Below are 6,022 nucleotides of genomic sequence, written 5' to 3' on the forward strand. Positions count from 1 at the left end.
AGTTCTTGCTATATAGAATCCCTGGATGAAGATGGTATGATAAAGGCAGCAGTGTTGCTGTGGCATTGCATGCTCATCCCGTGATTGTTGATAAAGCTTATACTGCAGGTCTTGTACTTCTTCAGAGACCTGTTTCAATGGAGATGACTGTCCTGCCAAACTCGTATGACAATGGAGATTTGTAACATGATATCCCATGATGGTTTGTTTGTTTAAGATTTAAAAGCAGCTGGGGAGGGGGGCACCATCCACACAAACAGCAACTTGAGTGTGGGTGGGTGCACAGTTGTAAGAACAAGCACCATCGGCAAGTATGTAATTTTAAGAATTACTGGCTGAATTTGCAACTTTTCCTCTTCCCTCCTCATCCCCTTTTCCTTTTGTGTTGTGTCTATTAAATTCTAAGCCTGCAGGAGGAACTGTCTTGTTTTTAATCTTTATGGCTAGTGCAAACTACGTCTGATTGTGTAGTAATGTGGTCTGAACCCCTCCCCCCAAACACCTACGATTTAAACGATAAACATCTTCCCTCCAGCACATGAGAACTTCAGAATTCTCGACAATGAAGTCATGCTCCCCCATGGCGATGGTTCTGCTCTGCAAGGCAGACTGCCAGTTCCCTTGCTTTTCACAGCTGTTCTGTCCCTGTACTTCTCAGGTCTCTAGGCCAAACTGTGCTGCAGGCCTTCAGCTTCAACCACAGTTCTCAACTCAATAAATCCATTCGAAAGGACCCGAGACGCACACTCCTTTCACCTTATCAATTTTGGCCCCTCCTCTTTCTCCACTATTTAACTGCCTACCCTCACCCACTACAACATTTCAACATTCCTGGAAACTAGGGATGTGCTGCGCTACTTAATATGGTAAAGACTGAATTGCTTGTTTTTCCTCCTAAACCTTCTCCTCATCTCTCATTCTCTCTTACTGTCAATGATGTTACACTTACTCCAGTCAAGGAAGCTCGTAGTCTTGGCTTTATATTTGATTCCTCGCTCTCCTTTATTCCTCATATTGAGGCAGTAGCTAAATCCTGTCGTTTTTTCCTGTATAATATTGCCAGGATTCGATCATTTTTGTCTGTCTCTTCTGCCAAGACTCTTGTTCATGCATTGGTTATTTCTCGGTTGGACTACTGCAACCTTCTTCTCACTGGCCTTCCTTCTTCTCACATCAGTCCATTGGTTTCTGTTCACCACTCTGCTGCTAAGATCATCTTCTTGGCTCGCCGCTCTGGCCATGTAACTCCACTGCTGAAATCTCTTCATTGGCTTCCAATTCACTTCAGAATCCAATATAAACTTCTCCTGTTGACCTACAAAGCTTTTCACGGTCTAGCTCCTTCCTATCTCTCCTCTCTCATCTCACACTATTGCCCCGCTCGTGCTCTTCACTCCTCTGATGCCATGTTTCTCGCCTGCCCAAGGGTCTCTACTTCCCTTGCTCGGCTTCGTCCATTTTCTTCTGCTGCCCCTTACGCCTGGAACGCTCTTCCAGAACATTTGAGAACTACAAGTTCAATCGCAGCTTTTAAAGCTCAGCTAAAAACTTTTCTTTTTCCTAAAGCTTTTAAAACTTGATTTTGTTCTGACTTTATACTGTTAGTTTTACCCTACCCAGTGCCTGTTTACCCTACCCTGTGCCTGTTGGCATTCTCTTCCCCTCCTTATTGTTTTATTATGATTTTATTAGAATGTAAGCCTATGCGGCAGGGTCTTACTATTTACTGTTTTACTCTGTACAGCACCATGTACATTGATGGTGCTATATAAATTAATAATAATAATAATAATAATAATAATAATAATAATAATACTCCTCGGAGCAGAGAATCAGGAGCGAATTGGCCTGATCCGCCTTGTCCAGAGGTGGAGCAGAAGTGAACCGGTATCCTGGAGAAGCATGGGAAAGAGAAGCGGCCATAGGCGGAGCGCTTCTCTTTTCGCGGAGCGATCCGCCCGACATTTTGGATAATTTTGCCCGTAGGATTGCATTGCGGAAAAGATTAGGGGATAACTGTGTTGTTTTTAAAGCTATCTTTCTGAAATTTCGTGTGCTTAGAGAGTCGTGGCTGGGGGTCATTTTGAGCCTACTCTCAGCACTCTGTGTGGTGCGGTTTGCTTGCTATAATTTTCTAAAAAACAGGGTAAAAAAAGCAGGAGAGGTACCTTTTTGAAGTGCTGAGAGGCAGATTCAACTCCCAGTCATGATCACCTGATGAAGCATCCTCCAATCCCAAAGTTGGAGGAGGGGATAGGCAAAATGGGATACCTAGTAACTTGGGATACTGGGAAACTTCTGTTTCTTAGTCTGAACGGACTTTTCCCAGTGTTTTTTAAAACAGTAGCCCCACCAAATGCACAAACACAACCTGAAATCATATACTAAGCAAATAAATAACAGATAGGAAACACAGCACTGCTACCCACCCTAACCTTGGTGAACAACTAAATAGTTGTGGTGCAAGGGGATGAGGTCCCCTAGGGCATGTGGACATGCCCAGTGCACACACACTGTGTCCTGCCCTTGGAGGGTAATCAGAGCCCTCCAAAGAGTAACCAGTGGAGACTAATGCCTATCATGAGTTGAAGTGACAGGTAGCTTCTTAAACACTGGTACTTACTTAGGGCCAGTCAAAAATTGGCATATCCCCTTCCCCCTGGGCACGTCCACTTTCCTCTTACTGGTAAAAGACAGACATAGCCTTTTTTTAAAAAAAATTCTTCTTGTTTATTCAGCAACACTGCTGCTTTTAATTCCACCCCTCCTTTGTTTATTTATTTATTTATTCCATTTTATATTTACACCCCATAGCCCAAGCAGTCCTGTCTTTTCCTCTTCAGTGAAGTCAGGCAGGCTTTCATTGTGGTTCAACTCCTTATTGTTGTTGTTGTTATTATTATTGCTATTAATATTAATTAGTACTGCTATTATTAACATTACTATTGTTGTTGTTGTTGTTGTTTAATAATTGCTGTGATCACAGTGCAGTCAATCAACTCTGAAGCAAGGATCACAAAGCTTTACTCTTATCCTCCTAGCCTCCTAGTTATGGGATGCAAAAGAAAAGGCATCTCTCTGTGCTGCTCCCGCCTCACAGGGATGGTTTGCATTACTGGCTTTGAAACAATCCTTGGCTCACTTCCTTGTGCCCCCAGAAATGTCTGCTGCCTGCCTGCGTGCCTTCCCCCCCCCCCGGGTGCTGCTGTGGTGGGGCATCTACCAGGACTGACTCCCCCATTTTAGATCTATGGCGTATCTCTACCTGGCTCTCTGCCCGCCTGTCCTCCTCCTCTGTGACCTGCCGCCTCGCAGGGATGGTTTGCAATGCATGACTTACTGCTGGCTTTGAAACAAACCATCCTTGCCTCACTTCTTGTGCCCCCAGAAATGCCTGCTGCCTGCCTGCCTGCATGCCTTCCGCCCTGGGTGCTGCTGTGGTGGGGCATCTGCCGGGACTGATTCCCCCATACTAGATCTAAGGCATATCTCTGCCTGGCTTTCTGCCCGCCTGTCCTCCTCCCCTGCCCGCCTCGCAGGGATGGTTTGTGTGTGTCTTGCTTTGTCTCAGAGGATAAGTACTTCCTGCGCTCACTTAGACTTTTTGAAGTTCCAAATCAATTTTTCAAGTGTGGAAGAAGATTCATATTTAGGGTTATCTACTCCCCAATTCATGGCATGTTGGGATTTCCTTTGAAATGGCCCCATTGAGCTGTCTGCAGCTTTAAATCCCTGAGATACTGGGGTGTCCGATTTTCAAAAATTCCCCAAAATCAGGGGAGGCTTGGATTGGCTTGAGGCTTGGCATGCATGTGTATACGTGCATGAGGTGTCATGGTGCCTAACTTGAGGTTTCTAACATGAAAACTGACGGAGATATAGAAAGGGGTGTGAATTGGGGTTAGGGGTGCTGCGTTAGAGGTTAAAGCCCTCCCCCCAAAATCAGGGGATGATGGAATTTGCTTGAAACTTTCCGTGAATGTGGATGTGCCTGCTTCCAAGTTTTTATCTGTCAAAATGTAGGAGAAAAGCCCATGTCTGAAAATGGGGTGTCCGATTTTCAAAAATTCCCCAAAAATCAGGGGAGGCTTGGATTGGCTTGAGGATTGGCATGCGTGTGTATATGTGCATGAGGAGTCATGGTGCCTAACTTGAGGTTTCTAACGTGAAAATTGATGGAGATATAGAAAGGGGTGTGTGAATTGGGGTTAGGGGTGCTGCATTAAAGGTTAACCCCCCCCAAAATCAGGGGATGATGGAATTTGCTTGAAACTTGCCATGAATGTGGATGTGCCTGCTTCCAAGTTTTTATCTGTCAAAATGTCGGAGAAAAGTCCATGTCTGAAAATGGGGTGTCCGATTTTCAAAAATTCCCCCAAAATCAGGGGAGGCTTGTATTGGTGGGAGGCTTGTATTGGCTTGAGTCTTGGCATGCATGTGTATACGTGCATGAGGTGTCATGGTGCTGAATTTGAGGTTTCTAACGTTAACAGAAAAAAAGTTGTAGGCTTTTTTGGTTTTCAATGCAAGCCTATGGGGAAAAAGCGGAGCTCCAATCCGGATCCGGAGCTTCGCAGCGAACCCGAGCGGACTATAGGTGGAGCAGAGTGGAGCAGAGCCGATCCGGAAGTTGCAGATCTGGAAGAGAAGCAGATTGGGGGGGTCCGTGCACACCCCTACTGGAAACCGTTGTTGTCTGGAGTGATCCATGCTCTCCTGACCTCTCTTTTTCTTCACCCCATCCCAATGAATGTTCCTCTTCTGCCACAGACATGTAGTGCATCTTAGGTGCCTTATAAATTACTTATAAATGCCCGGTGTTGCTCGGGTCCGTGAATAATGTTTATAACATTTATTTGATATATAATACATTTATATGCAACTTATTCATCTTTAGGTTGGTTGTTTTTTTTTAGTTTGGTTGAATTAGTAAATTGTTTTGTTAGAATAAATGGAAAATAAGGACTGCATTTTAAATTGGAGCTTTGTGATAAACCACATGTTTTGTTTTACTTGAAAAGCCTACACCTCCCATCATGCCTTGGCTGGAGTAGCCATCTAAACTTCAAAAACAATCAAGACACATGACACCCTTTCTACCAGCTAAAAAAGATGCAAACCTAAAAATAAGTTTTCAAAATATACCCAGCATTGCCCAGATATCTGAATAACTTATTGTAGGGAAGTGGATCCACCATCCTCTTCCTGTGAGTTAATCTTTAAACAAATTACATTCATTTCTCCCCCCCCCTTACCTTCACGACAACCCTGGAAGGTAGGCCTGTCCTAGGCCTGTGAGGTAACTTTAAAACAAATTAAATTCGCTTCTTTTCTCTCCTCCCCCGCTCAATGCCTGGCCAGGGCTGTCTTGAAACTATCGTCATGATTTTCCTTGTCCCCACAAAAAAGAAAAACTGCAACTCCCAGCATGCCTTTTGCCCAGAGCTGCGACCTCCTTCCCTTCTGCTCCAGATGGGGCCTCATAACTGAGGCAGCCAACCCAGGCACTCTTCCTTCAGGCCCAGGATGGTGAGCCACTTCCAGGTGATGGCTGCCACAGCCTGATAAATCTTTCCTCCCACCCAAGGCTATTAAAGCAGAAGAGTGAATGGAGGAATGACTGGCAGCTAAGGCTAAGATGGAATGGTGGGCGGAGTTAGTGGCAGTTGGGGAAAGTCAGTTAATGGGGGCCGAGTTAGGACTGAGAGATAGTGATGCCAGTACTACACCTCCCAGCATGCCTTTGGCAGCCCTCAGGTCCTCTGAGAGGTGCTTTTCTACTCTAGTGGCTGATGCTGCTCCTTGACAGAGCATCAAGGAGTAGCATCGCCAAGGAGGGGAGGTAAGCGGCTGTCAGTGGAAACTCTGGCCAAGTCCTTCTGGGGACTGCCTCAGCCCACACTTCTCACTCACGACGTGCTCCATCGGGAGCCTGTACTGAAGGGCCGGGACTGGGCTGGGTACTTGCCCCCCTTCATCAAGCCTGTTTTTGGGCATGCACAGAGTGCTTCCCTTTCCTCCC

The sequence above is a fragment of the Elgaria multicarinata genome, chromosome 1 (genome assembly GCF_023053635.1).
Source record: "Elgaria multicarinata webbii isolate HBS135686 ecotype San Diego chromosome 1, rElgMul1.1.pri, whole genome shotgun sequence".
Taxonomy (NCBI): domain Eukaryota; kingdom Metazoa; phylum Chordata; class Lepidosauria; order Squamata; family Anguidae; genus Elgaria; species Elgaria multicarinata.